The sequence below is a fragment of the Gorilla gorilla genome, chromosome 8, assembly GCF_029281585.2.
Source record: "Gorilla gorilla gorilla isolate KB3781 chromosome 8, NHGRI_mGorGor1-v2.1_pri, whole genome shotgun sequence".
Classification (NCBI taxonomy): Eukaryota; Metazoa; Chordata; class Mammalia; order Primates; family Hominidae; genus Gorilla; species Gorilla gorilla.
In genome coordinates, this window is record NC_073232.2 from 106,255,676 (window position 1) to 106,274,976 (window position 19,301).

General features: G+C 42.1%; 1 protein-coding gene and 1 long non-coding RNA gene across 4 annotated transcripts in view; one reads left to right on the forward strand and one right to left on the reverse strand.

Moving 5' to 3' along the window:
• Positions 1–7,847: 7,847 nt before the first annotated feature.
• LOC129524954 (uncharacterized) lies at positions 7,848–11,231 on the reverse strand. Its single transcript, XR_008668944.1, has 3 exons — positions 11,030–11,231; positions 9,603–9,785; positions 7,848–7,997 (listed from the first exon to the last, which is right to left on the reverse strand). It is a non-coding gene; the product is annotated as an uncharacterized lncRNA (long non-coding RNA).
• A 1,268-nt stretch (positions 11,232–12,499) lies between these two features.
• The window catches only part of PLCE1 (phospholipase C epsilon 1), a 334,371-nt gene continuing 327,569 nt past the window's right edge, over positions 12,500–19,301 (forward strand). Inside the window, exons 1-2 of one of the 3 annotated variants that reach the window (XM_063710326.1) lie at positions 12,500–12,851; positions 14,284–14,357. The gene's annotated coding sequence lies outside the window, so the exon portion shown is untranslated. The remainder of the gene's footprint in view (positions 12,852–14,283; positions 14,358–19,301) is intronic. The other 2 variants (XM_055352517.2, XM_063710327.1) reach the window with 2 other exon arrangements.

Consider the following 19,301-nt stretch of genomic DNA (forward strand, 5'->3'; position numbering starts at 1 on the left):
TGGGGTGGCTAAGTAGCTGGTGTAAAAAGCCATCTCATTGAACAATTTTTAATTTGTTTTTCCCAGATTATAAATGAAGTTAAACACGCTTTGATATGTTTATATAATTTGCCCATTTTCTGTTTTTCCTACTTCCATTCTTTAAGGATACGGATGATTTGTCTGTTATGCATGTTGCAACTTTCTTCTTTTGATTTTGGACTTTTTTTTGACTTTGTTAATAATCCTTATGGTTATACAGGTTATATGGTTAAAGCCAAATTGGCCAATTTTCTCTTATTAATTAGACTTTTAAATAATCATTAAGAACTCCTTTTCTCCCCTGAGACTACAGAGATAGTATCTTACCTTTTTGTCTAGAAGTTGTAAAGTTTTTATTTGGTACAGTATGTCTCCTTCCTTTATCCACAGTGCAAGAGTGGCTCTTGTCTATCAGACCTCAAAGAAAACTAAACAGTCCTTTAGGCACCCAGGAAAATGATCACATAATCTAAAAGAATAAACAAATTAAGGCTGGCCTCAGATACCTCTCTCTCTCTCTCTCTCTCTTTTTGAAACAGGGTCTCACTTTGTCACCCAAGCTGGAGTGCATTGACACTATCATGGGTTACTGCAGCCTTGACTTTCTGGGTCCGATAATCTCCCACCTCAGCCCCCCAAGTAGCTGGGACTACAGGCATGCACCACCACGCCCTGCTAGGTTTTTGTTGTTGTTGTTGTTGTTTGTTTGTTTGTATTTTTTGTAAAGACTGGGTTTCACCATGTGGCCCAGGTGCTCTCACATTCCTGGGCTCAAGCGATCCGCCCACCTCAGCCTCCCAAAGTGCTAGGATTACAGGTGTGAGCCACCATCCCTAGCCCTCAGCTCTCTCTTAAGTACATGAAGAAAGGATACCAAATACACTGAAGCCTAAATAGGTGTGGGAAGGTCCCTAGAGAGGACAGCCCAGCCTCCACTGGACACTCGCTGCCACCACATGGGCTCTTCCAGTGGACAGTCACTGGTGGTGCTGAAATGTCACCTCTGTGCCCACCTTATTGTCTTTCTTTTATAACATTGTTTTAACTAATCGTTTATTTTCTAAGTTTTTAAAAATTTTTCAGTCACGTTTTTAAAAATGCTTAATATGGGAATTTTTTAACAAAAGCAAAAATAGAGAAAATTTCATTATAATGAAATTCAATGTAATCACCTTAGTTTCAGCGAACCAACTTGCATTTTCTGGTGAGTTTTAAAAAATCCCATTGGGATTTTGTTAAATGTTAGATATTAATTTAATAGAAATTGGCATTTTTAATCTTTAAGTCTTTCCATGAAGGCATATTGTATCTCTCCCTATTTATTCAAATCTCCCTAATTTCTCCAAATTAATCATATACACACACAATTATATACATCATTATGATTATTCCTAATTTCCATTTTTAAATTTCTGTTGCTACCATTGCTTATATGTTTTAGTGTTTTGGTTGAATTATCCCAATATATTGCTAAGTAGATAGCAGTGTTGTGTAGAAAAGCTATTGATATTTGAATATTTGTCTGTATCTAGGCTCTATGCTAAGCTCTCATTAATTCTGAGTATTTTTTTAAAATAATTGTCTTGGATTATCTTAGGTGCATAATCACATTTTCTGCATGTAATTATAATTTTATTTCCCCCTTTTCAGGAGGTATATTTCTATTTTCTGTTTTGTGTCTTACTATATTGAATAAAACATCCAGAGTATATTGCATAATAGTTATAATTGGGCATTTTTGTCTGGCATTAATTTTAATATGTTCTCCTCTAAGTAGTTCATCATTTGTATGGTGATGGCTATTATTTGCAATTTTATTAAGAGCATGCACTTTTATTATTTGTTTTAATAAGGCTTTTAAAATCAGGAAGAAAGTGACATTTAATTTTATGAAATGTCTTTCAGTTGTTTGACAATTTGATTCTTTGATTTATTGGTAATAATTCTTTTATTAATAGATTAGCTAATATTCAACTATCTTTAAAATGTGTGATATATCTTAATTGGTCAGAGTACATGATTTTATAGTATGTTACTGAATTTGGCTTGATTGTACTATGGAATTTTCATGTCTAGACTCATAAATGTTAAGGATTTATGGTAGCGCTTTTTGTGTTATGTTTGTTATTAATAAATTCTGGAATCAGGTTTATGTCACTTCTTAAAATAATTTTGAAATATATTTTTTTCTTTGGGAGATATTTTATAAGCATTTTATTTATGTCAATTGAAAGTTCGGAAGAACCAAATGGTAAAATTATCTGGCCCATGGGCAGCATTTCACAACAAGAGTTCTGTGCAATGCTTTATAAATTAGGGAATTTCTGGATTAAATGCAGTTAAATAATCACTTACTCTGGGACTTCTCATAGTTATGTCATTGTGCCTTGTAAACCTCCAGCATATTCAAATTTATTTGGTCACAGAGTTCCTTATATTGACGAACTAGTATTGGGTGAAAATACTTCAATCACACTAAAGCTTTTTTTTGGTGAGGATTCTTTGATAAATACTTCATTAGATTATGTCAGTACTTGTTACTGCCGTTTTCTCAGTATCTTGCATAATTTATGCCCCAAGAGTCACTCAGTAAATATTTAATTAATGAGTTAAATATTTTCATTTATTTCACTGATTATGGGGCCAGTGTTCTCAGCTGAAAGCAACAGAAAGTAATTTAGGCTAGAAAGCAATTTCCCAAAGGAATTTGAGTAGCTTGGAGACAGGCTTCCAAGAACAATTCCTTAAGCCACGTCCTAGACATTGGAAGTATATTTTAGCACTGTTACCAGGAGCTCTTTCTTCTGGAGTCTCCTGCTACCAGCCCTGAAGCCACCTTGGCACCAAAAATCCAGCTTTATGGTTGCTCTCAAAAGCTCATGAGTGTCTCTGCTGTCATTCTCAACAGCAAAATGTATTTTGTAATTTTCAAATTGTTCACTTTTTTTTTGAGATAGAGTCTCACTCTGTCGCCCAGGCTGGAGTACAGTGATGCAATCTTGGCTCACTGCAGCCTCTGCTTCCCAGGTTCAAGCGATTCTCCTGCCTCAGCCTCCTGAGTAGCTGGGATTACAGGCACCTGCCACTGTGCCTGGCTAATTTTTGTATTTTTAGTAGAGACAGGGTTTCACCATATCGGTCAGGCTGGTCTTGAACTCCTGACCTCGTGATCCACCCGCCTAGGCCTCCCAAAGTGCTGGGATTACAGGTGTGAGCCACCGCGCCTGGCCTATTCACTTCTTTAGCGGGTCACACTTACAATCCCAGCACTTTGGGAGGCCAAGGCTGGCGGTTCACTTGAGGTCAGGAGTTCCAGACCAACCTGGCCAACATGGTGAAACCCCATCTCTACTGAAAAGAAATTTAAAAAATTAGCCAGGCTGATGGTGGGCACCTGTAATCCCAGCTACTCAGGAGGCTGAGGCAGGGAAATTGCTTGAACCTGGAAGGCAGAGGTTGCAGTGAGCCGAGATCATGCCACTGCACTCCAGCCTGGGCAACAGAACAAGACTCCGTCTCAAAAAAACAAACAAACAAAAACAAAAAACCTCAAAAACATATATTTTTTTTCCATATCTATATATACATACATTATATATATTCTCTCTCTGTATATATACATATATACGTGTATATATGTATATGTACATGTATATATGCATATGTATATATACATATATGTGTATGTATGCATATGTATATATACATATATGTGTATGTATGCATATGTATATATACATATATATGCATATGTATATATACATATATGTGCATATGTATATATACATATATGTGCATATGTATATATACATATATGTGCATATGTATATATACATATATGTGTATATGTATGTATATGTATACATATATTGTATATGTATGTATATGTATACATATATATGTATATGTATATGTATACATATACATGTATACGTATACGTATACGTATACGTATACATGTATATGTATATGTATACGTATACGTATATATGTATACGTATACGTATACGTATACATATACGTATACGTGTACATATATATGTCTATGTATACATGTATGTATATGTATACATGTATGTATAGGTATACATGTATGTATAGGTATACATGTATGTATAGGTATACATATATGTATAGGTATACATGTATGTATAGGTATACATATATGTATAGGTATACATATATGTATATACATATGTATGTATAGGTATACATACATATGTATAGGTATACATATATATGTATATACATATGTATGTATAGGTATACATACATATGTATAGGTATACATATATATGTATATACATATGTATGTATAGGTATACATATATATGTATATACATATATATATGTAGACAGAGAGAGAGAGAGAATTTATTTGGGCTAAAAGTTTGAGGACTGCTACTGGGGAGCATAAACTCAAATTGCCCTGAATATACACTTTGATTAGCAGCAGCTACAAGTCCAAATACTTCAGTTCTGAATTTAAATCTCACACAGGTATGCCTGGCTGATGGTACTGGGTAATCTGTCACTATCTTAGCTGCAAAGGAGGCTTGGCAAAGGTAGTTCATGGCTAATAACTTGGGAAATCAAAATTACAAAAAATTCTCCAAACCCAGCAATAGTGTTCAAAATACATATTTTCCTATTTCTTGGATCAACTGTGATAAAAATTCTCAGAATATTATACATTAATCCAGATTTTAAAACTTCATTAGCTTAGACTTTCAGTATTCTTTTATAATTAAAGTGTTACATATCTATGCAGAATTCTCTTTTTCTAAGTTTGCTAGTGTTCTTATTTTTGGTTATATATTCCAGAAGTGTTATTCTTTTTTAATGCCCACACCACTCCCCATCCTCCTCCTTGCCCCTGCCAAAAAAAAAAAAAAAAAAAAAAGAAGCATTTTATGTTTTTTTGAAGAACCAGCTCTTGGATTTATCTTCTAATTGGTTAAGGCTTTCATCTTTACTATTTTTGTTTTATTTTTTCTTAGAATTGTTTTGGTGTTTTTAATTTAAATTTTCAGTTCATATATTTTTACTCTTTCTTGTTTAATAATAAAAAAATTTAAGATACACATTTGCTATTGATTACTGTTTGGCCATATTTCATTAATTTGGATTATGCAATATTTTCATTTTGTTATGTTCCAAAAAACCTCTAATTGTAATTTGGGTTTCCTTTGTGATCCAATAATTATTTAGGACACTGTGTCTTAATTGTCGAGCAGCTGATGCTTTTTGGCTTTAAATGTTTAGTATTAATTTCTAGTTTTCTTGCATTTTAGTCAGAGAATATGGCCTATATATTTCCTGGAATTCCTTGAGATTTTCTGAACCCATTTTTGTAAATGTTCATGAAACTTGGAAGAGAAGATATATTATCTCTGCGTAGACTGTAAAGGTTATAAAGAGTTTAGATGTTGTTTCTTCACTTTTTTTTTTTTTTTTTGAGACGGAGTCTGTTGCCCAGGCTGGAGTACAGTGGTGCCATCTCCGCTCACTGCAACCTCTGCCTCCCAGGTTCAAGTGATTCTCCTGCCTCAGCCTCCTGAGTAGCTGGGACTACAGGTGTGCGCCACTAAGCCTGGCTAATTTTTGTATTTTTAGTAGAGATGGGGTTTCACGATGTTGGTCAGGCTAGTCTCGAACTCCTGACCTCAAGCAATGTGCCTGCCTTGGCCTCCCAAAGTGCTGGGATTACAGGTGTAAGCCACTGTGCCCAGTCCACTTTTTTGTTATATTAGTAAAAATCTATGCCAAAATCATGAACAAATTCAGTCCAAAAGGTTAGTTATAAAAACATGTGGCATGAACAAGACCCATTAGCAGGAGAGGTAGCTACCTCAAGGTAAAAAGAGAGATCTGAAGGACATCAGAAGGGCTGATAGGAGGACATCAGAAGGAGGGTAGGAGGGAAAGATGGACAGAAGGGAGAAAGGAATCAGAATAGAAATGCAGATTTTAGATGCTCGGGAGCACAGGTTTGGGACACATTTCACGAACACTGGGCTCTGGTTGATGAAGTAATTCTTTTACACACTGCATGCAATGTCTTTGTCAGGGTGAGACAGATATAGCATAGGGTGAGAAGCTGCTTCTGGAAAATAAGGCTAAAGAAAAAGACGTGTCAGACTAAGAGTGGAAGCCGAAGGGAATATTGTGGTCAGTGAAGGGAATTTCAGAAGGGAGACCCTAGAGGGCTCAGGTATAACCTCGCTTGCAAACTCTCCGCTGAGTTTGAATAGAAATAAGAGCACTGAGGCAAGAGGTTCCCGGATTGACTGAGAACCTATCATTTTGCAGGTACGGTATTCCAGGCTAAGATAAAGTGTGCACAAGTCCCTGCCCTCATGGAAGACACCACATAGTCTCAATATGGAAGGGGGCAGGGAGGTGGAACTCCTTTAAAATAATGCCAGAAATAGCCTGGAGAGGAAGCTAAGATGTAGGACATTGGTAAGTCTTCAGTGAAGACAGGAAGAAAGTGGAATATGCAAGCGTCCTAAGTTTTGAAAGCAGAAAGACTCTCTCGGGAAGGCCATGGGAAAAGTGGCGGTGGGACAGCAGGAGCTAGGCAGCCCTTCCTCTTTCTACCCTAGTAACTAGCTTTCTCTGTAGAAGACTCAAGGAATGATGTGGTGTTGGGGTCAGCAAGGTGAACTCAGTGTGGAAGAAGCTATTTCAGATGTCCAGGGAAGGCTGGGGTAAGAGGATGGCTTTAGGACCAGATTAAGTTCAAATCTAGATATCTGTGTAAACTTGAGCAAGTTACTTAACCTTTCTGAGCTTCTGATTTCCTTATCTTTAAAACAGAAATGATAACAGTGTCCACTCATAGGTTTTGTGAAAATAAATACAACATATTGTTGTACAAAACTTTTAGCACAGTAAACCTCACCTTTAGCTATGAGGATTCTAACCATCCTCATATCTTCACTTTCTTCCTTTCCTGGTTTAATGTTATCATCAATCATTATAAACAGTCCTTGAGTGTATCCTAAGCCCTTGACCCTTTCTTGCTTTGTTAACAACCCTACTTAAATCCAACTCTCCATTTTTTCTTTTCCTGTACCTATGCAGCTAAACCTGGCTGAAGAAAAATGTACAATCATTGTGACTGGGCTCACTGTACGCTGGTGAGTATTTAATACCTGGCATTGCATTTCCCTATTCCATTTGCTCTCTCACTTTCCAAGATGATTACTTCATACCTTTTCTCTCAAACTTTCTGCATGTCCTACCCCATTCTCAGTCTCATCTGATGACTTTGCTTACCATTTCTTTTTTTTTTTTTTTTTGAGACGGAGTCTCGCTGTCACCCAGGCTGGAGTGCAGTGGCACGATCTCGGCTCACTGCAAGCTCCACCTCCCAGGTTCACGCCATTCTCCTGCTTCAGCCTCCTGAGTAGCTGAGACTACAGGTGCCCGCCACCACGCACAGCTAATTTTTTATATTTTTAGTAGAGACGGGTTTTCACTGTGTTAGCCAGGATGGTCTCGATCTCCTGACCTCGTGATCTGCCCACCTCGGCCTCCCAAAGTGCTAGGATTACAGGCATGAGCCACCACGTCCAGCTGACTTTGTTTACCATTCTGTTGTGAAAATACAGGCAAGCAGAAGAAAACTTTCACGAGCTTCAACTAACTCTATCTACCTCCCAACATTCGTTCCTATTGTTCCAGTTATGAAAGTTATGTAAGGAACTATCCCAAGACTTATGGCCTAAAAGACTGACCATTTATTTGGCTCAAAAACCAGCAATTTGGGCAGGGCATGGCAGGGATAGCTTTGATCTGCTGTACTTACTATTGCTGGAATGGCTTGAAGGTTAGTGACTGGAATCCCTTGAAGGCACATTCACCCACATATTCAAGGTTGATGCTGGCTGTCAGCTGGGATCATACATGCCTCTCCAAGTGGTCTGGGCTTCCTTACAACATGGCATCTGGGTTCTTGGGTGAGAGTTCTGGAGCAAGATAGGCAAACAAAAGCCGTCTCAACTTCCATGACATAGGTACTCTAGCCACAAAGCATCACTTCTACCTCATTCTATTAGTTAAGGGGCTGCCCATATTCAAGAGAAGGGGAATTAGACTTCACCTGATATCAGTGGCAAGGTTCTAGAAGAGGATGTGGGACTGGAAATATAGCTGCATCTACTTTTGAAAAATACATTCTGTATTCTCTCCTGTTTCTTTAAACTGTGCATTTTGGCCACTAAGAACAACATAAAACCTTAAAAACTACATCTAGAGAAGTCTCCACACCTGAGGCCGGAGTTCAAGACCAGCCTGGGCAACATAGCAAGACATCATCTCTACAAAACAATTTTTTTTTAAATTAGCTGGGCATGGTTGTGCTTGCCTGTGGTCCTAGCTACTCAGGAGGCTGAGGAGGGAGGATCACTTGAGCCCAGGAGTTCTAGGTTACAGTGAGCTATGATCACACTACTGCACTCTAGGCTGGGTGACAGAGCAAGACCCTACCTCGAAAAGAAAAACAAGAAGTTTCTAATGTCTATGCTTTGGAATTCCAGTGTTGCTAAAACTTTTTTTAAAAAATTGTGCTTTTATAATTTTTCATTATGGCTCCTTGAAACAATTTGAGCTGGTCCCAACTTTTGCTGACAACAACTCTGAACCAGGTATTACAATGAGATTCCTGAATGTTTCAAGAAGAAAAAAATGTTCTGTCAAAAGATTGACAAGATTTTGGAATATTCAAAGGGGTTTATGGTCTTTAAATACCATAAGTCTAAATGAAAATAAAAATCTGAGTTTTATTTATTTAAGTAATAAACCTTTATATGTTCTAAGTGTTTTCATATACACTGGCTCATTTAATCCTCACAATTACGCTGAGGGGTACTGTATTAGTCTGTTCTCACGCTGCTAATAAAGCATACCCAAGACTGGGTAATTTATAAAGAAAAAGAGATTTAATGGAATCACAGTTCTACTTGGCTAGGGAGGCCTCACAATCATGGCAGAAGGCAAGGAGGAACAAAGTCACAGCTTACATGGCAGCAGGCAAGACAGAAAGAGCATGTGCAGGAAAACTCCCCTTTATAAAACCATCAGATCTCGTGAGACTTATTCACTGTCACGAGAACAGCATGGGAAAGGCCCATCCTCACGATTCAATTACCTCCCACTGGGTCCCTCCAACAACGTGGGAATTATGGGAACTACAATTCGAGATTTGGGTGGGGACACAGCCAAACCATATCAGGTAGGTACAATTTATCTAGAGGAAAATGAGGCACAGTGAGATAAGTAACCTGTCCGAGGGCTCACAACTTGGGGGTGGATCTGAGCATCCAACTCAAGTGGTCCCACACCAAATTCTGTTCCCCTAACACCAGCTGCGCTGAGAGAGGATGTTTAAGATAATCTTTCCCTGCTTTGCTTACTGTTCCCTGGGGACCCTCACTCCTAACCATGTCACACAGGTAGAGATACCTACAGCTTTAACAAGCCGGTTGTTTTTCATCAACCTCAAACTGCCTTAGTATAATCTAACCTCACATACAAGACAACTCTAGGAAGTGTGTTTTTGGCTCTCTGCTCACCATCTGAACTTGCTAGTCTATTTGCAGACAGCTAGTAAGCCCGGTACAGTTTGATGCAGTGACTTCGAAAGGGAGGATATGGCAACTGCAAAAGCTGAGGGCTGCCTTGTTCCTTCAGTCCTTCCTTGGCCTTTGTGCTACCCAGATGTCTGTTGGCAAATTCCTCTGTTTGACGATCAGCAGCTGTTTGACAAAGATCAATGCATTAGTCAATGGTGCCCACACTGACTACTCAGTTCCCAAACTAACGGTTTGTTTATGAACGGGTTAACTGATGGCTGGCTTGTTGAGTGTGGCAAAGCGCCAATCCTTCTTCTGTAATATGTGCAGTAGAGGGTGTGGGGCCTCTTGTTGGCAACCACCACCATGAAGTCAGAGACCACTGCCCCCACCTCCTTTCTGAAAATTACAGGATAGGGGAGGCAGAAAGAAAGAGGGAAGATGGTTCCGTTTCTTAAAATAATTTTACTACTTAAATTCCCTAGTCTCTATGTTTATCATGTATTTAAATCAATTTCCATTGACTGGAGACCAGTATGTAATGTAATAAGCTCAAAAGACATGTGTGTTTTCTTCTGAAATTTCAAACATAGATGCACTTTACTGAAATAAAGTCTCCACAGGATTGTTTCTTGGGGCTGTTGTTGTTGTCTATGCAGAATGGTCTTGTATAAAGAGATGCATAACTTAGTTTACTGAAGCTGAATTTTCCATGGAAATTATCCAGTGCTTTCCCAATTCTCAGGCGCTTTATCTGACAGTCTTTCTTCCTCTAGATAATGGCTGGCAGCAGCCCACAGAGTGGAGGTTATATGGTACACTTCTGAAAAAGTCTTGAATGGAGCCATTGTTCCCCTGAGATGGTCTGTGTGTTTCACTGAACAGAGAGCAGGGTGTAAAAAAGGCACCTTGTGTGCAACTGTTGGCGAGGTTGGGGAGTGAATTAAAATCTCCAGAAAGTCTGGGCAGTGCTGTTCAGAGGAGCAATGAACACTCTGGAAGTACTGTTAGCTCAGACATTCCAATGTGGTGAGGCAGCCTCGGGGACACGACTTCCCTCCGATCTCGTTTAGAGAGGGAGCCATGGGGCGAGCAAAGGACACTGATCTGGACCTGCTCTCTTTGCAAAGATTTGAGGAAGGCACCCCTTTCTAGGGATGGGGCCACAGTGATTATCACACTTGGATAACTTTCCTGCCCAACGGACCTAGATTTGCCTTGCATACTAATCATGCAATGACTCATTTGGAGGATTCAATGTTAACTGCTTGTGCATCTACCAGTTTGTAGCTATCTATTCCCACGTGCCAAATTAAAAAAAAAAAGTCTTTGGGGGTGCCAGGTGATGGATGAAGTTTGATATTATTCGATCATTAAATGAATTATAAAACCATAATATAATACTGTATATTAAATAAATAGCCTACCTTGTTTATTGTCAGTGATGCTACCTCTTTCCTCAGCCCTTTATTTACTTGTTCAGGATAACATAGCCTCAGGGATTGAGTAAATTACCACTTCTCACTGTCCTAGTGCTAAATGCCAAGATCTTGAGGAACAAAGAATTTCTTTAGAGCCCTCTGCAGAGACCTTTCTGAAATCAGCTCTCCAGGGAGGCAGTCATGTTAGTTTTCATTAAAGTCCTAGTGGTGAGAAAACAGCAAGACAGTTTAAGGACCAGACTGGCAGATTTTTCTTAACAGCAGGATTCTTTGGGCCTCCTGTGCTTTCTTGCTCCAATCTCTCCTGTGTTCTGGAGCCTCCAAGAAGGAGAGATCACTTTTAAGAGGGACCCGAAAGAAAGGGTCAAACATGAGCAGGAGGAAAGTGTGTGGGAGGAGATGCTCCGGGTAGAAGGCTCAGCTTAAGTTCAGGTACAGAGCTGGAGTGGGAGAGACATTCTGTTGGGTGATCCTTATTAGCCAGGGCATGCTGGATTACACAGCCATGGAGAGTTAGTTTGGAGGGCAATAGGGAGCCAGTGAAGTTTTCTGCATAGATTAAAGTTGTAAAAAAGGAAGAATAATACAGCGGTGGTTTGAAGGATTGATTTGGTCCAAGGGAGAGGACAGTGGGAGGCGAAATGGGCCACAGGAATGGGTCCTGATCAGATGTAGGAGAAGAGGTCAGGCCTAGGGAACGGTCTTCCATTAGAACAGGTAGAGGGAGGAGGCACAGGTTTAGGCGAAAGGGAGGAGGATGATGATTTGATTTCTTTTTCCAGGTCCTTGGCTCTCCTAAGACTCATAAAAGCCGCTCCAGCGGCTAAGGAGGTTCTGTGCAAAGCCTGTAGTTTCTAGTTGTGAAGATCTTCAGGTTTGCTTGAGCAATGAAAGAGTACTGGATTTGGAGTCCGCAGTCCTGGATGGCCACCATTACCAGCAAAAGGAGTATTTCCGGAGCCTGGCACAACGCTGGGCACATTGATGGGGCTCAATGAATATGTATTAAATGAACGAGTGACAGAACAGATTCGAGACTTGGTGCTGGCATCTACTACAGAGACCTTGATCGTGTCCTTTATCTGCCGTGAACCTCAGTTTCCATATCTGTCAACCAGGGGTGGTTCCCTGGGGTAGTGTGAGAGTAAATTCCCGCCGCCTGAGGTGTGCAGAGTTCCCGCCCTTCCCGGAGCCGGGCGCCCCAGGAGCGCTCTCTCTGGCTCCCGCCAGAAAGGATGGCTCCTAGGGGCCAGGGCCAGGGGTCTGGGAAGGGGTCGCGCCGCCAGCAGCCAGCTCCGGGGGAGGCGGCCGGGTCCTCGCTCCGCGCCCGCCTTCCCCGCGCGGCAGGAGCCGGGGGCGGGTCCGGCACAGGCCGCTCCCCCGCCCGGCCGCCCGCGGCGGCGCTAGCGGCCTCTCACCCGGGGCGGGCGAGTTCTGGGAAAGCCCAGCCCAGGGCGGGGGCCCCGCTGCCGCCCGCGCAGACGCCGCTGTCCGGGCAGCGCGCACATCTCGGCGGGCGCGGACTGTGAACGGCGCGGGTCCACACGGTAACGCTGGGCAACGTGGGCAACGCGGCGGGCGGCGGGCTCGCGCGGCGGGGGGGGCAGCGGCGGCGCGCCCGGGCTCTGCCTCCCGGGCTCTGCCTCTCGGGCACTTGCCTGGCTCCTGCGCGTTCCTGGGCATCGGCTCTGCAGCTGACACACAGTAGCGGGGACACCGGACGCCGCTAGCGACAGGCGCGCGGACGGCTGGTCCCAGAGGGACGCTGCGCTTGGGGACGCCGGCGAGACTCGCCAGGAGCCAAGAGGTGAGGAAGCGACTCTGTAGCTCGGTTCCTGAGGACTGGAGAAAGGGAAGGATGGGCTGGTTCTCTCCCAAGGCAGTCGACCCGCCTAAGGGAGCAGCCGGACTCCGCGTACCTGGCGGAAAAGTGTCCTCGCGCTCCCGGGGGACCCGAGGCGGGCGGTCCTCCAGGGCATGCAGGCCGCCCTCGCAGGGGCTAAAGGACACCCTGCCAGTGCCTTCACTCCAGACGCCTGCCTCAGGTCGCCCCTTCGTGTTGTGAGTACGGTGTGGAGGTGGCCAGTGCAAAGAAAAACGTAAGCTCTTTTTGTGGCGGTACTTAGCAGCGGTATTTCAAGGAAAGTGCTCAAGAGATTGTTCCTGGAGAGATTTATGTACATCAAGTCCTAGAAAATACAATATTGGACCAGTTCCCGCTCTAACTGATAACTAGAATAGCTAGCTTTGCCTTCAAGTCCTTTAATGCTACAGTAATAAATACACTAGAGCAAGAAGTCTTCTGTCGTGGCGAATGTTAGGTGCACAGCGTAAATTTGTGGGAGCTTTCGCCCCTCGCTCTGTATTTAAGCCATCAGACACTTAGTTCAGCCGACTTAACCAATTATTCAGTGTAAGACTCATTTAGTGATTCATCAGTGTCATTTTAAATAGTGAGTTCCCTGAATACCTGTTAAGTAGGATTCACGTCTTCGAAAAGTTTTATTTGCACGAAGGTCATAATTTCAGTTGCATTATGCAAAATTTGCCCGTAGGTCTTTTAGATCTCTGCAGGATTGGTATGTTTTCATGTTTCTTATACCCCCCGTAGAGGTAGGGCAGGGCCGCTGCCACAGAATGGGCACTACTGAGGCCAAGAATGCTTGACCCCACTAGGGAGAATTTTTGAGAGCCTGACTTGGGAGGTGGAAGCAGGTGACCCCATAGGTGCTTGTACAGGTGCCCAGTTGTCATTGAGGAGAGAGGTGGACTATCTCTAGGTTATTGTATGCATCGATGTCTTCATGAATACTTTTCTGAAGAATGTCTGATGGTGTCATCTAGACCATCTGATGGCACATCTTCCCCCACGTCCACCACTCTAAAGTCTAACCATCCTTCAAACTGTATTTTGCTGGTGGTATGAGGCTTTTCCTGAAACAGCCAACCTCCCCTTGCTCTGATTTCTGCAGCATTTTTTCTCCAGGGCCCTTTCTGCTCTCTACCTTCTGGGAGTTATTTATGTAGATATCTCATTTTCCCTACTGAAGGCATTTGCTGTGGCTTTCATGGCAAAATGCTTGCACCTAGAAGACTCTAGAGATAATTGTGGGCCAGTATTAAATCTTAAGACTTTGGTTTTACAACATAAATATCTACTTTGGAGAAGGAGATAATATAATTGAAAGGAACTAGAGGAATGTATAATGTTTACCATTAACACTATCCTTTATTTACAGCCCCATGGGGGAAATTCCTTTTATACCCAGGAGCCATGTCTAATAATCACCTTCGGTTCATGCCTTGGGACCAGGTAAGAAGCGAGATTGAACTGGAGGGTCATTCTTCCAGTCCTCTTAGTAACATAAACTCCTGGGATGTGGTCCAAGTTTGACCTGTCATTAAAAATTCCATACTCCAGTGGGTTAGAAGCTAGATTCCAATGAAGGCGGTTGGTTTTGTTTTTCTATTTACAACCATTCTTAGTCACATTCTTCGCTGGGCTTTTGTTGTATACTTTAAAAAAACTGTTTGATGTGCAATTTGTTACCTGTAACTTTCTAAATGAATAAAAGAAGATTGAAAAAATACTGTGCATGGTGGAAGAGTTTTCTAAAGTAGACAGCAGGGGATGTTTCCCATGCCTGGGCAAGAGGAGGGATTTGCACAGAGTGAGGCTTGCTGCACGTGTGTGTGTGTGTGTGCGCACGTGTGTGTGTTCCACACACCTGGCTGACAGGCGCCTATATGACAGTTGCTTTAGTTTTAATGCCTTCTCTCTCTGCCGGAACTACTTCTGTGGTGGAAGAACAATAAAACAGAGCTTCTGGGTTCAGAAGGAGAAGCAGAGGAAAAGCCAAAAACAGTAGAAGCAGCTAAGAGTGTGAATTTGTTTGATGAAGTTGCTTTCCTCCCAACATTCAGTTGAGATCTGTGGCATTGAGCAAGTAGGGGTTTGGTTGAGGGAGGGAAGACAGGTGATTAGGAAATATGGTGCTTCTGGAGGAGGGGTGGAAGGTTCTGATAGGGTTTTAGGGAAGCATATGATTTAGTTATGTAAGGCCCAAAGAGGAGAGTTGGAGATGGAGGAGTAGGGAATGGAGAAAGAGAGGAAGACGATATCAAAGATGCATTTTGTTATAGGCCAACCATGTGGCCTACAAAGAAGGGCAGAACTCTCTCTAGCATCATGTGTTCCTCTCTGCTCCCTGGATGCAGAATGCAGGGTTTTTACTGAGGCTATAATTCATCTGTGTTATGGCTTAAATAGATTTTCGTGGGCCAGATTGGGAACCAAGCCCTCGGAGGCTGCATTGTCCAACATGGTAGTCACTAGCCACATATGGCTATTTACATTTGAATTGAAATTAGTTAAATGAAATTAACCACCCATATTTCAAGTGCTTGATAGCTACATGCAGCTAGTGGCTACTGTATTGGACAGTGCAGATATAGAACATTTTCATCATCTCAGAAAATCCTTCCCTAGAGGATTGTTTCAAAGGGGTAATTCCTATTAATCTCCAAAGTGTACTGGTTTCCAAATGAAATTTAGTCATAACTTTAAAGTTTCCAAATTTTACATGAAAATGATAGAAGTTGTTGTTGGTAACACTATGGTGCTTACTACATGCCAGGCACCACTCCAAGCACTTTTATCAATTAACGCATTTAATTTTTATATATTACACAGTCAACGTGAGAGATCTTATCCTTTAGCTGTATTTCCAAAATCAAAAAAGCTCTAAAAACTGTGATTTTCATAAATTTGGCTACAAAACTTGGTCTGAAGTGACGTGAGGTTATCACAGTCTTTATTTTTCTCACTTGGTGAGAACTACACATACATTTTTACTTCAGAAATTATGGGCATATTTTATTTGCTGCAGATACCATTGAAAGTGTTATGTAAGATATGGCATATGCATTTTTACCATTACAAAATCCATAAAGCTTCTGAATCGCAGTTGGCTGGCTGCTCAGAATTTGGATTAGGGAGTGTGGACTTCCATGATTATGCCCATTTTGAAGATGGGAAAACTGAAGCAACGAAAGGTCAAGTGATTTGCGTAAAGTCACAGCAAGGAAGTGCCAGTGTCAGGAGCCAGTCAAAGTGGGCTGTCTCCAGAGTCTGTTCTCTTGACCACTGTGCTATCCTACATTAACCTCTGGGCTCATGACCCAAAACAAATAACCATCTTTTTTTTTTTTTGGCTAGGTGAAACCTAATAGCTTTAACTCAGCTCATTAGAAAGTTTCAGATAGTGATCTGGCTAAATTGTTTAGCAGTTGAGGTTTTGAAATGCCATGGATAGTTCAACCACCGTATAGACGTGCTTAGCAATTGTTTAGCTTGCCCCTTTCCACCCTGTGTCAGCCACACTTGTTTTTGAGCATTCACTGTGTAAGAACTGGTAGGAAAAGAGGTGGGTACTGGTGAAACCATTGGGCTTATGTTGAAATCTTTGGCATGTGGGGGCTTACATATTCGTAACTGTTATGGGGTGGAGGGTGGCCGGTGGTTTGGTCCTAGTATAGATCAACTGTTACAGGCGGGGGCCATTTGGTGGACTACCAGGATTGTAAGCCTTCCTGGCGTGTTTTTGGAGGGTCTGCATCAATCTGACTCAGTCGGAAGTCTTTCTAGGGAAATTGCATTCCTCTTTTCTTGTGGGAGTTCGACTGGAACTGCAAGGCTGGTCTGGGGGCAAGAATGGACATTTCATTTCTCCTCCTCAAGTAGTGGCAAGCCTCAGTGATCTCTTCTTAGATTTTGGTCCAAACCTGCCTTTGAAGAAATTATTGAGTAACCCCAAGGTTTCTCCTTTGAGTAGGAGGAGATGTTCTGGACATTTGACCTTTTGTGTGTAGTTTAGCATGGACTCTGCAGGACCCCCTGTCTCTTTGCAGCCAGGGGGCATGTATACCTCTTGTGGCACGTCTCTGAGGCCCCTAATGATCTTTCCCCACCTGACTCCCTGAATCCAGTTATCATGGCTTAAGGTATAGAGCCTGGACACTCTATTCGTCAAATACAAGATTCTCTAGAATCAAATTTCCCTGGGGTTTACCTAGTACAACCTTGGATGAGCAACTGACCTTTGCGTAAAATAGCAATAGTAATTGTACAGGGTTGCTTTGAGGCCAAAGTGAGATGGTTCACCTAAAGCACTTTGCATAGAGACAGACACATCCTGAGTGCTCAAAGTTAGCTACTAATATTACTGTTTCTTCCCCCAGGGCTCCTCAAGTCTTCCCAGTCTGCAGTGTTAGGTTTTGGGGAGGTGGAGATGGTAGGCTAGATCATGATCTCCCAAAGATGTCCAAGTCTGAATGCCTGCAACCTGTGAATATGTTACTTTACGTGACAAAAGGGACTTTTACAGATGTGATTAAATTAAAGCTCTTGAGATGATCCTGGATGATCTGGGTGGGCTCAATCTAATCTCGAGTGTTCTTAGAAGAAGCAGACAGGAGTGATGTGAGGAAGGGGTCAAGAGCCAAGCCTCTAGAAGCTGGAAAAGGAGAGAAAATGAGTTCTTTCCTAGAGCCTCCAGAAGGTATGTAGCCCTACTAACCCATTTTAGACTTCTGACCTCCAGAACTGTAGGGTAGCACATTGGTATTATTTAAACTACTAAGTTTGTGGTCATTTGTCACAGCAGCTGTAGGAAACTAATACAGCATGGAAGAATAAAGAGAAAGCAGTCAGGAGTGAGAAGAAAGCTATCAAAATAAGAGAATGATAATATAGCTAGCATTTACTAAGAGCTTTGTACTAGGTATTGTTCTAAGCAATTTATAGGTACTAACTTGTTTAATCCCCACAACCCACTTTCTGAGGTAGGTACTTTTATTATCTGCATATCACAGATGAGGAAACTGAGGGACTGAGAGGTTAAGTAACTTACCCAAGGTCACACAGCTAGTATGCAGGAGATCCGGGATGTGAGTCCAAGCATTCTGGCACTCTTAACTGTCACCCACACTACTCCCAAAGGCAGGCATTTCTGGCTGTTGAGTCTGACACTATCAGCCACTGAATGGTACGTGACTGTACGTGGGGAAAATGCAATGTTGGAATTGGTGAGAAAGAGGGCAGTGTAGTTGGTTTTTTTCTTCCCCAGAACACTGGTTATTGAAATACTCGTAAGTTTTCACTGTTGCCATCTCCTAGACTGCATCTGGACAGCCCGAAGCCGTGGGAGCAGTTCCTGGGCTGGCCTCCCTCTCGCTCCCACCTCTGTTCCTGCAGCCGCCTCGCTCACCACAGACCACTGGCCCCGGCGCCCTGTTGGCTCTGCTTCCCGCCTCTGCCTGTTTATTGGATTTGCCTCATTCCTGACTCTCTGCTCCAGCCCGGAATTCCACCACCTCTGGGCCCTCCAGTGCTCAAACTTGAGCTGGTTAGTGTCAGGGCCCAGATTGGAATGGCCCTCTGTAACTGCCACTGGGGGATTATTTTTGCCTTTTTCCTTTGATTATGCTGGCTGTTGTTGGTGTTCTAGCTGGGCTGCTTTTGTCTCTCAAGCACATAACTCAGAGTGATATTGGTTGGGAACAGGGGTTTTCAAACTATGTTCCAGGAGTGTTTGGGGCCTCTGCAGGGTTAGGGAGATGCTGAGGAATGAAGATCTCTATCATTTACTTCGGCTTTTACCGAGCAGTCCTGCTCTTATTTGTCTTATATACTGGGGCTCTGTTTTAGATTTTGCGTGAAAGAGGGGCTCTATTGTTAGACAAAGAGACAAGTTTGAGAAGAACTAAATAGACTTGCCATAGACTTGGATGTACAAGAAATATAACTGTATTTTCCCTCATTTCATTTTATAAGTTTGGGATCTGGAGTCAGGTTGCTTAGGTTCATTTATATCCGGCCTCTGCTACTTATCATCTGCATGGCCTTGTGCAAGATACTTGGCCTGTTTCTGCCTAAGCATCCTCATCTACATTATAGAGGGGTAACAGTAGTACCTATCAAATAGGTTTTGTAAGAATTAAATGAAATAACTCATGTTGGAGGCTTAGAACTGTACATTGTCTAGAATAAGAATTCTAACAAATATTAGCTTCTTTGATAATTTTATAGTTGTTAGAACTGTACATGGGCTAGAATAAGAATTCTAACAAATATTAGCTTCTTTGATAATTTTTATTGTTGTTACTGAGTCTCCCAGTTGAATGGCAGAAAAAGGATTTAGCCTCATATCTTCATGGAGTTTCCTTCTACTGCTCTCTGAGTGGTGTTGCAGCTGCA